Below are 14,430 nucleotides of genomic sequence, written 5' to 3'. Positions count from 1 at the left end.
ATATATACTACTTGTCTACTTTAGAAAACATATACACATGTATACATTAAATATATACTACTTTAGTCTATAGAAAATATATACACATATATACATAAAATATAATATATACTACTTGAGACAATATACATACAACATGTATACATTTCATATATACTACTTTAGAAAACATATACGCATGTATACATTTATATATACTACTTTAGTCTATAGAAAATATATACAAATATATATAGAATATATACTACTTAAAATACCACTTGAAGGTTGAAACATATATATATATATATATATTACATGTTATGGTACTTCAGATATTATACACACATATGTATTACAATGTATACTACTTAATATAATAATACTTGAAGTTTTGAATATATATTCAAAAATTTACATACACCACTTAAAAGATAAACTTATAGTCTTATATTGTATTTTTATATATCAATACTAGTTGTCTAAGTAATATTTGCTAACATTATTTTTATTTTTTTATTATATGTATATATGTTTATTACTTAGTGTAAAGTTTGATAGTAATATATTTAAAGTATTTAATTCAAATTAGACATTCAATTTAAATGAAAAAAATAAGTACGGAGTGAATGAATGTTGTATTTTATTGATTGCAAAATGATCAAAAGCTTATAAGTTACATGATTGAGAAATCTATAAATTTTGCATCATTTTTTCCAACTCATGCATATTAATATTAACTGGAACTGCCATAGGAAAGTCAAAATCAATGGGAACAAAACCATGCATTAGACTTGATTGTATTGAGTTCTCCCTTGAAGTCATAATTTCTTCAAGATTTTGTTCGTCTACTGGCTCCACCTCTATTCTTTGATTTCTTCGTTCCGCTCTAATCCAATCTCTAAGGCAAACTAGAACATTCATAGCATTGCTTCCCAATCAGTGTCTGGTTGTCTCCAAGCTGTTGTCGTCCCTGACTAAAAGCGCTCTCCAATGCAACGATTGACATTAGAACATTCAATATATCTCTAGCTAATCTTAAAAGCACAAGATATTTTCTTTCATTATTCTTCCACAAATCTAGCACACTGATCCTTGCTCTACGATCCTTTATTAGCTGTCGAAGATAATACTTAAGCTCTTCTCGAGAATGTGTTCTTTGTGATGAAGGTTGCACCCTATCCCAAATATTTAAATAAAAAGGGTAATCAGGATAACTATTATGTGCCTGCCTTTTAGAAGATGATGACTCCTCGGTAGTTTGAGGAGCGACAGTTGAAGTGATATTTGTCGGTACGACTTCATCAAGTAAATAAAACATAATTGTTATATTATGCTTCCATATAATTGTTCGCAACACTCATAGTCGTAAATAAAGAAGATTCTTCTTCAGGATTTATCTCTAAAGCATTATAAATAATAGAACTAAATTCGACCATGGTATTATATTTCATACATGGATTTATTATAGCATTAATCAAGTAAACTGAGAAAAATGGATAAAAATATTTTTTAAATTTAGTAATCATAGCAGTAGTAGCTTCTTTGTTACCTTCTTTATTCTTATATTCATTAAGGAAACAAGAATTGTCGGCAAAATAAACCAAAATATTACAAACAGTAGGATAATAAGCACTAGAAAATTCAACCATAGCTATATAAATTTTTTCAAAAATTAACAAGATCAACAATTGCAACCCAGTCAGAATCATATAGCATATACTCAAGAAAAGAACTATAATATTGATTAAAAGTCATTGTAATAGAAACTCTATAAGTAAGCAAGTTTTTAAATAATTATAAGTAGCATTCCATCTAGAATCATATTCTTCAGGCATAAATATCAGTTTAAGTCCATTTTGTTCACATTTAGCTTTAAATTTTTTCACTTTAATTTTTCAATTATTTTCTTGAATAAATACAACAACAAGCCAGACCTTTTCAATATTAAGCTCAAAACATTCAAGACCATCTCTTACGGTCAAATTATATATATGACAAGCACACAACATGAAATATTCTGGGTAACGGCAGAGAAAGTTTATCTTTTAAGAAGTCAACAACAGTCTTGTTGTTAGATGCATTATTACAAGCTATATATAAAACTTTTTTTTCAATACCATAATATTTAGCGACTTTAAAAATAGATTTAGAAATAAATTTTTCAGCGTGTCTACGATCTTCATCATACAAAAATGCTAGAATAAATTTTTACTTAATAAAATTACTATCTATCCAGTGACAAGTAATTGTTAAATAATTATTTTTATTAATAGCACGATCAAGATTAGAAGTTAAAGCAATTCTACATGGAATATTAATGCAGATAAATAATAAACATACTGTGCATGGAGTCTAAAAATATCGGTTCGACAAGTACTTCTAGGAATACCTGTAAACATAGGATTATAAATTGCTTGAATATAATGAATAAAAGCATCTGAAGAAGCAAAAGTGAAAGGAAAACAACTCACATCTATCATGTTCGCTATTTCTTCCCGGTCCTTCATTTTATTATAATTCTTAACTAATTGACCGATTGTTGGGTTAATCTACTTTGTGTGGCTCACTAACAACCTCACCACCTTATGCAAGACTTAGCTCTACTGCGTATTTTTCTCTTAAATGTCTCATCAACGAATTCATACCCCCTTTATTGCCTCCGATTTTATGCTTATACAATTTTACAAATTTTGCATTGCACCTTAGTTTCTTCTTCTATTTTAGAAAAAAATTTCCCTGAAATACTAGTTCTTCTACGAGATCTTAAGGGGCACGGGAATGACAGGGATGAAGATTAGCCGATTCAGATCTAATATTAGCATTTTTGACTTCGGGTGTCTCACTAATATTTTCATCATCTACATCTAAATTAATGATGACTACTTCATTCTCGTCTTCTATACCATAATTTTTTCGAGCTTCTAAATAATTAATATCGTGAGCACCTATACCTATTTCATCCTAAAAAAAGGTTGATTAATTGGTACCGGAGGCACACGGGTATAGCTAGTACTTGAACTACCTCTACCGGAACCGCCACCAATTGATTTTTTACTACCACTACCATTTTCAGGACAATTTTTTTAACACTTATACCGAGGTTTATTAATTTATCCATAATACAAATTAAACAAATAAATATTCAAAATACACAAAAATAATAAAAAGAAATATTCAACAAATAATACACTAATTAAAAATTGAATGTTAGAGATGGAACGACAATACCAAATTTTGGAAGTATCCAAAAGTTGCTAGTTTAGAAAATTTTCACTTGATATTTGTAATTGCAAAATTAAAAAACAAAATTGAGCACTTTAGAAGATAATTAGAATAGTTGAGGGAGAATGAGAGAATGAGAGACTGAGAATGTGTGAAAAATGATTTTGAATTTGGGGTATTTATAGAAAAAATTTGAATTATTTTTTTTAAAAGAAAAAGGCCAATTGGCCGTTGGGCCAGCCAACGTCTATAATGTCGTTGGGCTGCCAATAGTCCAATTGGACTTGGGGCCCAACATCAGTCTTTTGCAATTTTTATTAATTTTTTTTATTATTGTCCGGGTAATCAGTTGCCTGGTCCGATTTCGTAACTGGGCCAGTCCACTAGCTGGCCATCCCAGCAGGCCTAGCCCGGGATCGGTGTCTCAGGATCCCGTGGCCCACCGGGCCGATCTAAACTAGGCCGGTCCTTTTAAATGGGTTCAGTTAACCGGCCGACCTGGCTCGAATGAGAGGTTTAGTCTAAAGTTATGTAAAAATTGACTTTTTACAATATTTATAGGTGTAGAAAAAAATTTAAACAAAATAATTGAGTTAAAAATGGACTGAAAAAATTATTAGGAAGGGCCTCCTCTGTGGCACGCATTGGACACGACTGCTCATTGCTTGGTATGCCATTACTTCTTTTTGTTCATGTTTTCATCTGGCAGCACGTGTACATGTACCGTTCTCTGTTTTCTTTCACTTTCAGATAATTGTGTTTCTCATGTATGAATTACAAGCCCAATGGGTTTCACAAATTTTGTCTGGAAAGGTCATTTTACCATTGGAGGAGAAATGTTAGCTGATGTTGAGGATCATAACCGGCACCTTTAGGAAGCTGACATCCCAAAACATCAAAACCATTGCCTTCACCCTCACAAGGTAATTATTTGAATAACTAATTTATTGTTCAAAATAGTCCAGAATGATATCATAAACTATGAGATAAACCACGAGCAAGAACTTTTGACAGCAAGAGAAGAGTCCTCCTCACAAGGACCGATCCATATGGATGAAGCTGACAAAATATCACCATTTCTATATTGAAGAGACGTAGGAGTTGCCTACCAACTTTGGGACCAGGTCCCTAACCAACGTATGCAGTAATAAAAAAGTATAAACAAAAGGTACAACGTAAGAAAATAAATACACAATAGTTGCGTAGAAACATCCTTACTCAAGGGAGTAAAACCACGACCCACCTTATAGGATTTACAACCACTTTACTATCTTCAAGCAACTTGAATAAAGACTCCATAGTTTGAAGGATTAAACTCTTAATCCTATAAAACTTGCAATAACTCTGTTACAAGACTCCACCTCAATAACTTTCTTGCCAACAATTGAAACAACCAACTCTAGCTGCTTCAACCACTGGCTAACACTAGCCTCAACTGTCAACTAACTTTAGCTGACTCAATATTTTGAAAAGAACAAACAATGAAAAAACCCATAATATCTTAACAAGAGAAGTAGGTTGAACATTTACAAATCACTGGACAAAGACTCAAATACAATAAGAGTATAAGACAACACTGGTGACTGAGCAGGTCCCTATTATAAATGAGACTTAGCGAAAATAGTTTGCTTCAAAAGAAAGTGAGTGTTTTTTGCATATGAAATATAGGTTTTTCTTGTTGCAACATGTTGTATATATATATGTATAGGATAATAAAACCTAGGACTCCTTTGATTGGTTGGGGAAAAAAGATGCTGTAACTCCTTCACCTTTTCTCACCTACTTTTTACCATCTGGTACAATTTATAAATGTAGTGCTAACTTGATACAAAAGTCATAGAACTGATGAACCTGGTCCCTAAGCTGCTTCAACTCATCATCAAAGGTGTTTTGTATGGCTCCATAGGGACCAGGTTCCAATGATGGTTTGTCAATCATCAAAACTAAGGACTTGATAATTTTTCCTTTTTGATGATGACAAACCCATATTCAACCAATTATAAGATCCTTCTCCTTGTCACTACTACCTATGAAAGGTTCCCCATAAGATACATACCAAATTGTCATGTTCCCCGACGTGTAGTGACCAGGTCCTTATAGTACTGAAACTATCTCAAACTAATCATTAAACTAACACTTATTATAAACCTCATTTTTCCTTTTTGGCATCATTAAAGAGAAAAAAATAAACCATACAGAACGTAAATAAATATGTTAACTCATGGCCATTGAGGCTATAAGTAGGGTCATCCTTTTGTTTTTAACCACATGGTTTCATAAGAGTTGTTGAGTTTGATCATCAACCTTGGCTTCCAATACCAGAACCTTGTCCTTTAGTATCTTATTTTCTGCACGTAGACCTTCATTTCCACCAGGTCCCTCCTCCTGTGCCTTTAGGAGGCCTGCATTCAAAGTTACAACTTCAGCATCATTCTATGCCAAATGGACCGTCATTTCCTCCAATTCACTAGTCAACCTGATCTGCATATCAATTAATTCCACCACCAAAGAGTAGACTTTACACCACTCCTCCGAAGAATGCACTCCTTATCTTCCAAAGTTGAAAGAGTAAATATCTTTTTAGAAGACCCATCCTTACCAAGTGTCCATGACATATCAAAGTAAGCAAAAACCTTGTTCAAAAGGAATCCATATTCTAAACCATGATTTCCATCTTTAGTAGTCATCACCTTATGCATGTGTTTGATCATGATGGTAGGCAGGTTGATTTTCTTGTAACTCGATAAGGAACAGGCCAGGTCTAACCAAGGTAGTACATTTTTTAATGTAAGAGAGCAAGGTATTTTTGACCAGTTCAAACAACAATTAAAATTCTCGCTTAAGTGACTTCTTGGTCATAGTCTTCATGGTGGGATCATCCAACTTGCCAATACGCCTTAGGAACTTTTCCAACCCATATTCATTCTTTAGGGACCTAATCCCTTGAGTGGGCACTCCTAGTGCTTCTGCAAGCACTTGTTCATCTAAAACAATATTCACACCATGAATTTGAATTGTCAAGAATACATCATCTTTAGAGAAAGTAAGATCATGATAGTATATCCACACTTTCTCTCATGGAGAACTGGAATAGGGGGCTCAAAAGATGTTTCTAATTTTAAAATTCTACAATATCTAACAACTCAACCATCCCAAGTATACTAGCAATTTTGGGATCAAAAATATGTCCTCATAGTACTTTTTGAGTTTTAAGAACTTCTTACCGCCCTTATCTAGTAAGTCCCTATCTTTTTCTTTAGTGGTAGATGCTTTACCGCTAGGACCTGGTCCCTTGACAGCTACACCAAAACTTTTGAAATGTATGGCAATTTTAAGGGCGGTACCTGGTCCCTTAGTACTCTGGGATTCTTCCCTTTTGTGTTTACCACCACTCACTGATTTAGGCTTCTTGATCAGTAAACCTTTGGTTGCTGCTTTCTTCAGTGCTGCTTCAGTGCCTATTTTAGCTTTAGCCCTATGATCAACCACATTTTTATCATCATCTTCATCGATGTCTTCCTCAATGTTCTCCTCCTTATCATCATTCGTCTCATTCACTGGTACTACTTTCTCAGTTGGTACTTCAAACTCAGTTACTGACATTTTCTTTAAAATCTTCTACTTTCTAGTGTAGTGTTTGCTTTTCACCAAGGCAACCTTCAATAAATTTTGAGAATTTGCATGAGTACCATGAACTTTAGTGGACTTGGAGGGGATACTGGTAGTCGTAAACATCCATTGTTTCTTGAATTTCCATTATAAGGGCTTATCATCACTGTTATTTTGCTCTTTTGCATTTTCCTTTTCAACCACACTCAAGACAGTTGGTTCTATAAAGTTTTCCTCATCAACATCCAATGGACCATCATTTTGATGTCTAGTTGCAAGAGACCCTGGAGTGTTATCCCATTTAGAAGGAGGAGTGTTAGAGTTTCTAGGTAACTCTTCACTCAGAACAGTTAAGCCTTGGATAACCATTATTCCACTAATGAAAAAAAAATCAAAAAATGCCTCTTTCTTAGTCGACAAATCTCCATCGAACATTTATTCATCGATAGAATGTTTCTCTTGAGTTAATAGCGAGCCAGGTCCCTCAGATGTAAGATATTAAGATTGAGAAACTAATAAGAGTTCCTAAGGACCAGGTTGAGAAGACGATTCAGCAATAGACACTAATTCTTTCTCAACAGGAATGGGAGTTACCGACATTTATGAGGGTGTAACATTGCTGATGATTTCTGAGAGAGGAGATAAAGATTAATTTATAATTTTGAAGGGAATGGAGAGGAAGACATCACTTAGAAACTAAAAGGAAATAAGTTAGATAGAGGCAAAAGGGTTGTAAAGATCAGGATCAGTAGGAGATGGGGGAGACATGACTAGAAGTATTTTTGGCTTATTTTGAGAAGGAGAATAAATAGATGATTGAGATGTGGGAGAATAATTTTGGTCGATATCATATATTTGAGAGAAAGTGAAGAGCGAGAGAGCACTAGAGAATTGATGCGGTAATATATTGAGTGTAAATAAGGAGAGAAAGAGAGAGAGAGAAAGCTCTTATTTTTAAATAGAGGGAATATTGATAACGCTCAATCTACAGCTCTCGTGGGAGTGTAAAGCGGTCGTTAGCAAATATAGAACCCAACCTGGGTTGGGTATCGATCCCACAGAGAATAGCTTGGCCAACAAGCAAGAGAAATTACTAGACTTTTAGTGCAAGTCTCGTAGGAAAGGGGGGATTGTAGTATGTAACCAAAACAAGAATGTAAGAACTGAAAATAGCAAAATAAAGAGAGATTGTCACGTGTGTTGTAAACAATGAGAATTGAGGCGTTGGGGTTATGTCCACCTTCTGAGGTATACGTCTCTATTGGCTATGAGTGTGTAGAGTCTTGACATGTAATTGCTTATAGAGAATTGTAGTCGATGGTAAATCCAAGCGTCTCTCGACCTAAACAAGGACTATTTCACTTTAACTCTCTCGAGCTTAAAGCGTGACTAACGGTACGAATTCTCCAAGAAGTTAGTCCAGGTACGGCACTAGCTTTTTAATAGGAAAGGGTGTCCTACTACCTTGACATTATCTCTTTTCCAGACAAATAACTTTTCTCTCGAACAAGTCAGATGTTAGACTGGCGTTGGTCTATGCGTCTTCTTTTCTAGACAAATAACCTTTCTCTCGAACAGGTTAGATGTTAGAATGGCGTGTTCTTGTGTTTGAACCGCAAAGAATGTAGATTTAAGATGAAGAGAATAATGATATAAGCAATATACTTGTCTTGAACTCACAAACTCATAGCTATAGATAGTAACTCATTCGGCTTCCATAACCCCAACTAAGAGATTTAGTTACCCATGAATGCGAAGGATATCACGTTTTGCATGGTGGATGGCGTGAATAGTAGGTGTTTGGCGTGTGGTTTTAGTGATTCCGTAGCAAGTAACGATTCTCTTGTTGTGGAATTTAAGAGTAGAAGAATGAAGAATTGAGAATGGGTTGTAGGAAGATGTCTTAATTGTAAGGAGATGAATGAATTGTCAGAATGTCTTCCTCCTTGAAAATCTCTAACATGATAGGGTATTTATAATACTCCTATCCTACTCCTACTAAACTAATAAAATAAATAACCAAATCCTAATATACTAATGAAATCCTTGACCCAATTGTACTAGGGTAAGGTTACAAAATTATAATCCAAATAGAATGATGAAACACATAACCTAATTGCACTAGGTTAATGTATTATGGCAAAAATCCAGCTTTGTGTCTGTAAGTCCCAAAGTCTTCAGAAATGCTGTTTTAGCCCGGGACAGATTTTCCATGCAGCAGATTTAGTCCTTTATGCGTCCAGCTCCTTTCCATCTCGTTTGTGAGCTTTCTTTTGCGTCAAGTAAGCCATAAATTGCTGTATTTTGCATCATTTATACCTGAAACTTTCCTAATCACATTTGTTAGCTCATTTACAGGAAAAAGGACTAAAAGTGTACGAAATAGATAATTAGTTCTCGAAACTAGGCTAAAATATGGGCAAAATATATTGATATAGGCGCGTAATTTCGCCTATCATCAAATATGGAACACTTCAGATCTAAAAAGGTGGGAGCGATGTGTTCAGTCAGATCTATTTGATGTTTGGACTGAAAAAGGTGATTTATAGTTTTTCAGAAAAAACACATGGATTACTTGACTTAATTTTAAATGATTTCATTAATTAGCAAGATCTGAGACTGAGTTATACAAGTTTAATATTACTTCACATGGATACCTATGTACCAAATTATAGCTAATTTAGAGGAATAGAATACACCAAGATGGTTAGTTTGGCCTCATTCAATTCATTTTGAATTAGTCCCTGTTGAGTGCTTTGGTGAAGATGTCAACTATTTGGTTCTCAGTGTTTAAAAAAGACCATTTTGATCAATCCTTTCTCCACATTTCTCTGAGAAAGTGATGTTTGATGTCTATGTGCTTGGTTTTATTATACTGGACTGGATTTTTGGACATGTTTACTGCACTAGTGTTGTCACAAAATAAGAAAACACAGTCCGACAAGATTCCAAAGTCCTCAAGTTGTTGTTTGATCCAAAGCAAATAAGCACAACATGAAAAAATTGCTACATACTCTACTTCACTAGTAGAAAGAGTTACCGATTTTTGGTTCTAGTGCCTTAGGAGATTAATGAGAAACCTAAGAAGTGATCTATTCCTGAGGTGCTTTTCTTATCAACCAGATACCTGCATATTCTACATCTGCATAGCCAACCAAATCAAAATTGTCACCAGCAAGATAGAGTACGACTAGGTTGGAAGTTCTTTTGAGATATCTCAAAATTCTTTTAGCATCCTTTTTATAGGATTCCTTGGGACATGCTTGAAATCTTGCACACATCCCTACACTAAACATAATATTAGTTCTACTAGTTGTCAGGTAGAGCAGTGAACCAATGATTCCCCTGTACATAGTCTCATTTACAGAGTGATCAGGTTCATATGAATCCAACTTTGATGAGGTCCCTATGGGCGTCTCAATAGGTTTAACATCCTTCATGTGAAATCTTTTCGACAACTCCTTGATATATTTTTGTAGACAAATAGTGGTACCACTTACACTCTGTTTGATCTGTAATCTAAGAAAGAAATTGAGCTCTCCCATCATACTCATCTTAAATTCACTACTCACCAGCTTGTCGAACTCATTATATAAGAAACTGGTTGTAGCTCTAAATATGATATCATCTTTATACACCTGCACAATAATAAACTTTCTTCCCCTAACCTTTAAGAAGAGTGTGTTGTTAATCTTTGATCTCTTAAAACAATTTTCCCAATAGTAATTTAAAGTTTTTCATACCAGGCCCTGGGTGTTTGCTTCAAACCATAGAGAGTTTTGTCAAGCTTAAACACATGATTGAGGAAATCAGCATCTTCAAAACCAAGGGCCTACTTCACATATACCCCTTCTTTTAGAATTCCATTTAAGAATACGCTTTTAATATCCATATAAAACAACTTGAATTCCATATAAGAGGCAAAAGTAATAAAAATTCTAATAGCTTCCATCCTGGAAGCAGTTGCAAAAGTTTCATCATAATATATCCCCCGTTCTTGATTATATCTTTGCACAACCAACCTTGCTTTGTTCCAGATGGCATTTTCATGTTCATCTGCCTTGTTCCTGTATACCCATCTGGTCCCTATAATAGTCTTGTCAGTAGGTTGAGGGACCAGGTGTCATACCTTACATGTATCAAACTAATGTAACTCTTCTCGCATGGAATTTATCCACTTTACATCTTTTAGATCCTCTTTCACATTTTTAGCTTAATTTGAGACAAAAATACTGAGAAAGCACACAAGTTCCTGGATCGATTCTTGGTCTGCATCCCAGAATCCAAAAGTGAGAGAAAATTGTTACGAGAATATGAGGACTGATATTTCCAATTAGATTTTTGCTAAGATAGCAGAGAGAAATAGGTACCAGGTTCTACTGAGGTGCTTTCTTGTGGGACTGATGCTCTTCAGAGTTTGCATTTGTATCTAAATCCTCTTGCATAGATTGAGGTGAACTAGGTTCCTGATGATCAAAGAGATAATTCTTGTCTCCATGAGCTAAACCTAGTCCTTCTGAATCTACAACATCCCTTCTTCCATCATTTGCCTTTTAACCATGGCTTTAATTTTTTTGGAGATTGAAGAATATCTTCAATATTAACATCATCATGAGAATGGCCTTTGCCTAAGCTTCCTACTTCATCAAACGCCATGTGTACACTTTTTTCTACACACTTAGTTCTTTTATTGTAAACTCTGAAGCCTTGTTATTTGAGGAGTAGCCAACAAAGATTCCCTCATCACTTCTTGGATTAAACTTTCCTAGGACATTTTTCCCATTATTAAACATAAATCACTTATAACCAAAGGCTTTGAGATAACTCAATTTTGGCTTCTTTTTGTCAAAAGTTCATATGGGGTCTTCTCGAGGATGAACCTAATAAGACATCTGTTAATCACATAGCAAGCAGTGTTAATTACTTCAGCCAAATTTTTTTGGCTATTCATGCATCAATTAACATAGTTTGATTAATGTTCACCAATAGTTCTATTTTCCTCTCTGCAACATCATTTTGTTGAGGTTTCTAGGAGCAAAAAAATTATAATCAATCCCAAGCTCATTACAAAATTCATTGAATTTGACATTTTTGAATTTTGTACCTTGGTCAAACCTGATCCCTAAAATCTTTTCACTATACTTCATATGCATATGCTTAGCAAAGGTTGGAAACACTAGGAAGGTTTCTTTGTTGGATTTCATAAACATAGTCTATGTAAAACTGGTACAGTCATCAACCATAACTAAAAGGTACCTTCCTCCCTCTTCTTATAATTTTGACTGGTCTACACAAGTCCATGTGGAGAAGCTCCAAGGGTCTATAGGTACTCAATTATCTCTTTGATTTGAACAAGGACCTAGTCAAATTCTTTTTTACACATCTTGGTACCTGAAAACTTTAATTTGGGTGTTACCATGAACTAGGTCCCTATCACCAGCTTGTTCAGTAAAGAGCAACTTACATGTCTCAATATTTTTTTTGCCATAATGCACCAGCATCATCTTGCGTACTAAGACAAGTGAGATTCTTAGCATTGTAAGAACCCAAATCAATAACGTACATATTTTTGCTTCTCCAGGTTGTGAGGATAGTCTCACTATTTCTGAAACTTGTAACAGTACACTTATCAGGCATGAACTTTACCTCATTTTCTTTGTCACACATTTGAGACACACTCAGAAAGTTATATTTGAGACCGTCAACATAGTGCACATCTTCAATTGCATGATTAAGATTCTTGCTAATTTTCCCAACACCTAGAACAAATCCCTTTGTACCATCACTAGAGGAGACACTACCTCCTTCATGGTATTTGACCGAGAGAAAGTCTTCAATTCTTCTAGTCATATGCTTGGAGAAACCAGTATATATTTACTAGAGATGGTTTCTTCTCTTGCTTCATCATGTAAATGTAGTCATTTGCTAACCTTGGGAACCCATTGCAGTTTGAGTTCCCAGCAAGGATACAAAGGAAAAATAAGATTTTTCTTAGTCTAAACAGGTTTTCATAAATTATGAGTTTTTAAATTAGAAAACTTTTTTTATTTCCTTACAGCAGCTAGCCTGGCTGGACAAAATCTATAACATGGCCATTCCTACCACAATGAGTGCACGATAGTTTATCTGTCATAGAAACATATTTGCTATGGAGATTATAGGGAGCACCTGATTTGTGAAATCCAAGATCCACTCTATTATAGACCTTTAGTTGGTGAGATTTATTAAGACTTAGGAGGAAGTGGTGTATTTAAGAGATTTTTCAAGCTCAGCCTTAATCTGGATCAGATCCCTTTTAAGCTCTGAGCTTCTCTCCAAGGAGGCCATTAGGTATAATTGAGCCTTAGTCAGTTTCTCCTCAAGATCAAACTTAATCTTACCATATTCACATTTTCCCTTTTCATTTAATTTAGCTATTTCACTAAGTCTCTCATTCAATATTTAATTTTCAAATGATAAGGATTGGTAACATTTTTGTAACTTAGAAAACTGTTCATATAAATCAACATTCTCAATCTCAAGTTCATTAATGCTTTTATTTAAGAGATCCTTATCTTTGGTAAGATCATATACAGAGTCTATGAAAATACTTGTAATAGATTTTAACTCCGTAAGAGAGTAATCCTTGAGATTTTCTTTAATGTCCAAAATGGTTACCTTATCATTATCTTCATATTTAGATTTGGCCATCAATACAAAAAGAGACTCATAGATTTGATCATCATCTTCAATCACCATCATTGAGACATTATTCTATTTTTTGACTCCTCAGATTCACTAGAAGAATCTCCCCAAGCTGCAAGTGCCTAATTTATAGCTCCACCAGCTACAACTCTTTTATTGAAATTTTCAGAGACTCGGTTCTTCTTCTTCTTCTCGCTATCACCAACTATATTGATATACTCTTTATATTCAACTTTGTGGAGAGGAAAATCCTTAATGAAAGTACCTGATTTACCATAGTTGTGACATAGGTTACTATCCCTAGTGTACCTACATGCATCTTCTCTTCTAGGAAATTCTCCATTCCTCATCACAATCTTGAGAAATCTTTTAGTAATGTAAGCAGTGTCTTTATCCTCTTCACTTAATTCTCTATTTGCAGATTTTAGGGCCAGATTCATATTCTTCTTTTGTTCGGTTTTTTTTCTTATTTCCTCTAGAGTTCATATGTTTTCAAATTTTCAATCAACACATTCATGGTTATGATTTTTAGGTCCCTTGCCTCATTAATTGCATCTCCCTTACTCTCTCAAGATTTTGGCAAGATGCTGAGAATTTTTCAAACCTGTATAGTAGGTCTAATAACTTCACCAAGGCAATGCAGTTCATTTGTGATAGCTGTGAACTTGGTATGCATATCTTGAATAAATTCACCTTTCTTCATACTAAAATCCTCATATTGAGTTGTCAACATATCGACTTTCAGTTCCTTAACTTGACTAGCTCCCTCATGAATAATTTGCAAACATTTTTAGATTTCCTTAGCTGATTCACATATTGAGATCTTGTTATATTTATTAGGTTCAATACCCCAAACAAGGAGTTTTTTGTCTTTGAAGTTTTTCTTGATCTTCTTTATATCAACATAATCAAACTCCTTTCTAGTTTTGAGAA

At 34.3% G+C, this 14,430-nt stretch overlaps 1 pseudogene; it reads left to right on the top strand.

Moving 5' to 3' along the window:
- The window catches only part of LOC107871941, a 49,587-nt pseudogene that overhangs the window by 7,716 nt on the left and 27,441 nt on the right, over window positions 1-14,430 (top strand).

The sequence above is a fragment of the Capsicum annuum genome, chromosome 5 (genome assembly GCF_002878395.1).
Source record: "Capsicum annuum cultivar UCD-10X-F1 chromosome 5, UCD10Xv1.1, whole genome shotgun sequence".
In the NCBI taxonomy this organism is placed as follows: Eukaryota; Viridiplantae; Streptophyta; class Magnoliopsida; order Solanales; family Solanaceae; genus Capsicum; species Capsicum annuum.
The sequence above is the reverse complement of the archived record's forward strand: the minus strand, read 5'-3'. Positions and strand labels throughout refer to the sequence as shown.